General features: G+C 42.4%; 2 non-coding genes across 2 annotated transcripts; both read left to right on the forward strand.

The window, feature by feature from the left end:
- Positions 1-3,232: 3,232 nt before the first annotated feature.
- TRNAV-CAC lies at positions 3,233-3,305 on the forward strand. The gene has a single exon. It is a non-coding gene; the product is annotated as a tRNA-Val (tRNA).
- A 976-nt stretch (positions 3,306-4,281) lies between these two features.
- TRNAI-AAU lies at positions 4,282-4,355 on the forward strand. The gene has a single exon. It is a non-coding gene; the product is annotated as a tRNA-Ile (tRNA).

Below are 4,355 nucleotides of genomic sequence, written 5' to 3' on the forward strand. Positions count from 1 at the left end.
GAGAGGTTTTAGTGGGTTTTTAACTAGCAAAATCTATGTTTGTGCAAATTTAACAACTAGGTTAAGCTCAGTGAGCACTTGTAACAGTTGGGTCTTTGTTTCCTTTCTTCAGCCCAACAAATTCCATTTACAATTAGATAATTTAGGTAATTTACTTGTAATAATTGTTGGCTTACTCCTATTAAAATCTCAATCTTCTGTTATTTATATTGATCTATGTTCCCTTCTCTTATCTCTGAAATAAATACAGGAGCTTTTTTCATGATTTAATTTTCACTAGCGCTTTTTCAGTTATTTGTCTTTGATAAGACAATCTTTAGTACTTCTCCCTAGGGTTTTCTATATACAGTTATAATTAATAAAATTCTACCTTCAAATGTTAAGCTGTATCCTGTACAGTTGAGAAATTTGCAACAACATACTCCCTCCTGTATTTTGTTATTGTCATTATGTATTTTGTTTTCATGTATGCTGTAACATATATGAAACTAACATACACTAAATATGTTTACTAATTTTTTTTAATATGTGATTTTTTTCTTTATGTAATAATTGTCTTTAGAGTGATTAAAACTGGGGGAATATATTCCTTATTTAGACCTCCCCTGTAACCAATTTTGTGGCTATTCATCTCTCTGGCTTCACATTCCTTCTTCCTGAAAAACTTACATTTTTCATTGGGCAGGCCTGCCAGTTATATACTCATCAGTTTTTGTTTGTCTGAAAATATCTGTTTCTTGTTCACTTTTGGAAAAAATTATTGAGAATTCTGGGTTAACAGTTTGGTTTAATTTTTGGTTGCTAAGTGCTTCAGAATGTGTTCCACTGTCTTCTGGCAATACCTAATTTCTGATGAGAAGTCTGCTGTTATTAGTGTTGAATACACACAAATGAAAGTACATATTACGTATAGCTGAATGTTTGAATTACAGGTAATATGTACTTTGTTGATGGACGGCCTTATGGAAACTATTTCAAGTCAAACAGACACCATCTTGTCTCTAACTGCCAGGGCAAGAGTTCTAAGTAAAAAGTAAGCATACTATTAGTGAAATATGCTAGAAAGAAAAAGAAAAATACCGATGGTTTCACTCATAGCCGGAGCATAAAGGGGGGGGGGGATAATAATAAACAATTATATACCAGCGATATTTATGGGGGTGGAGTGGGGAATGGGGTAAAAAATGGGGGGGGGGTGTATTGCACTGGACTATGGTGATTACACATGGGTGATTTGGTGATGGGAAGCCCACGGGGATTACAACTGAGATGGAAAAAGGCACAAAATGATGTAAAAAAAAAAGCTATTATATTATTATAAATAAATAAATCTTTAAAAAAAAAAAAAAAGGTAAGCGGACTAACTGAACAAATCAGCCAGACTCAACTCCTTATCAGAGACAATGAAAAATCACCCACTGACTGATTTCTTCTTATCAATGATGATGAAAGAACATCAAAACCTGTTTTCTATTTATGGATGATTGGGAAAGATACAGGGAGACCTTGATTATTACAAAGACCCCCACATTGTAACATTTGTTCAAAGTCTCCTGTTGACCAATCCAAGATTTCCAAATGACTTAATCTTAGCCAGAAACCCTCTCCTGCTGAATTGTTTTAAAAAATTCCCTCCTTGTTCCCTCATTGCCACTATTTGAAGATTAAAACCACCAAACTTCATGCAAACAAGCAAGGATTCTGAGCATTACGTTTCAGGACTGACGTAGGCCGTGCAACCAATGCTGTCTAATGACATGGTCCCGACATTGGGGAGACTCCAGAGAAGACCGGGGTGAGGGGGGAAATGGAGGGGGTCTAGTGGGGGAGAAGGAGGGCTGGGGGTGTTTGGGGTTTCTATACCTCCAAAGAAGATAAAGTAATGGGCGTCTCCACAGCAACACCTACTGAAATTTCCTCATTGTTCTTGGTTAATAATAGTCTAAAATTGGTTATATGATTGACCTGTCAAAATTAACTTGGATTAAGGTATTAATTGGCATGATACATAACATATACCTACGCACATAGGAATTAACAATGCAGGAGGCTAGGAAAGGCATGTTGTGGCTCTGAAGACAATGGGAAACAAAATTGTGTTACGTTAACTATGGCGGGTCACCGGAATCTCACCCGGGAGGAGGCATGCTTGAGGCATAAGTAGATTTTCTGGTGTGCTCAAAAGGTCAATAGTTTGCAGGTTACATGGCAGTTAGATACCCTTAGTTTAGACCACACTAAGATAGATTATGGAAATTGGAGTTAGAACTTCAAAGAAGACAATAAAATGCTGATAATCATAAAGAATAAATAATTTTAGAACAGGATACAGAGATAGGAATTTACTTAGGGAGTTAGTAAGGTGGTTAAGCATTACCAAATGTTGCACTCCCTCTCAACTGCCTCAAGAGCAATGGTAGACAGTTAATGTTACCAAATATTGTCAGTTCAGTGGCATATATTCTTTATATATTTTTTAACTTTCATATCATGTTTCTAGTTTTTTTATGATATAAAGATGACGACATCCAAGAATGAGATGACTTACAATATTGTCTTGATTCTTGTGTGTGCTGGTTAGTGCTGACTTCCTTGATTGCCAAGACTGAGTCTTTTTACATTTGTGTTCTGTATCAGAGACGCTGGTGTTTTCTAAATGTTACCTTATATTTTCCAGAAATCTGATACTTGGAGACACAGGACCACTTTCAGTCAAGTATTTGCAAGTGACAAGTGAGGCTATGTATGGCAGAAAATGTTTCCCACTGTCTCCTGAGCCCAGGCAGCTCGGTTCTTGCTTTCAAAGAGCTATTGTACTAAGAGATGAGAACCAGGGCTGTTGCACAGGGAAAGGAGTGAAGACTGCATGGCTCTTGAAGTCAAACCCCTTAGATGTGATAACGTTTTCAGAGTACATATAAATCAAGCCATTATGTTGTACCCCTTAAACAGTGCTGTATATCAAGTATATCTCAATTAAACCGGGGGTGGGGAAAACCACATTAATTACACACAAATTTTCTAGGGTACATGCCTGGAATTCATACAACAGCTAGAGTCCTGGGTGAAGCCTTGTTTTGGTTATGAGGGTGTTTTCTTACCCATGGAAAGAAAAAAGGAAAATAATATACTACAGTAATAAAATCTGGATACACCTACAGTGAACAAATCCAGGCCCTGCAGGCAAGATGTGTTCAATAATACATGGGCGGGGTAAAACCTGCTAACGGTTGTTTCCGTAGTGTAGTGGTTATCACGTTCGCCTCACACGCGAAAGGTCCCCGGTTCGAAACCGGGCGGAAACAAATCTTTTCCTTGCCCTCAAAAACCAACTCGAGTTCAGAGATTTCACGTGTCTAAATCCACAAACAATAAAACATGCAGGTAGCTGCATTAGAGAAACAAGATGGGCGCAGGCAGGTACTTTCTTTGCATCTGGATTTCGACGAAAGACAACGGTTTCATCTTGAAATGGGGTGGCAACAGCTAGTCTGCTTCAGTTAGGACAGTGCCGCTGCCCCTAATTCCTTTCCTGCGGGATCAGTAGGTCCAACCCAATCCGCAGACCCCTGCATCTGCGGGGGTTCAATAATCCGCAGATGCCCTGCACGTGGGGAGCGCGTCCGCGGGGGGTGCACAGTGCTGGGAGGAGCTCACGTCCCGGCTCTCAGGCGCCCTGGGGCGATGAAGGAGCGAGGGTGATCCACTCTTTAGAGTGCTACCCGGGACCTGCCGGGCCCAACTAACAAGCATGATCATGGGGGATCAACTTGGTTCTTCGGGGACCCAAGGGTCCCCCTCACGGCTCTCGCGCCCCGGCGCTGCCCAGCCTGCCTCTCGGGCGCCACCAAGTGGCCGAGGAGCGACCTGCAGGGCCAAGTGCGCGACCTTGCCGAGCGCGGAGCCGGGGACCCCCAAACCGCGGAGCCACCCGGAGGCCGGAGGCGAGGGGATGCGGGCTCACGGGTAGAACTGACCTGTTCGTGTGATCTCCGAAAGCGGGGAATCCTCCGAGTCCTCGGAGCCCCGAATCGCGGCGGCGGCGTGGTGATCCGCCCCTGCCAGCTGGGGCTTCTCGGCGTAGTGGGAACTCGGGACTAAGTCTCCTCCGGTCCGCTTGAGGAAAACGAGCTTTTCCTCAGAAAGAAGCGCAATTCGTCGGTATTGGCAGCTGGGTTTCCCTTTTTGAAAAGAGAAAACGTTTAACTTTTTATAAAGTTCAGCGGACATTACGTGGATGTAACTTTAAAGGCAGTGATTAAAGCCCTTTGACGCAACGGTGGCCGGTTAGCTCAGTTGGTTAGAGCGTGGTGCTAATAACGCCAAGGTCGCGGGTTCGATCCCCGTACGGGCCA

This window comes from Condylura cristata, unplaced genomic scaffold (assembly GCF_000260355.1).
Source record: "Condylura cristata isolate star-nosed mole 26May11 unplaced genomic scaffold, ConCri1.0 scaffold00048, whole genome shotgun sequence".
Lineage (NCBI taxonomy): Eukaryota > Metazoa > Chordata > Mammalia > Eulipotyphla > Talpidae > Condylura > Condylura cristata.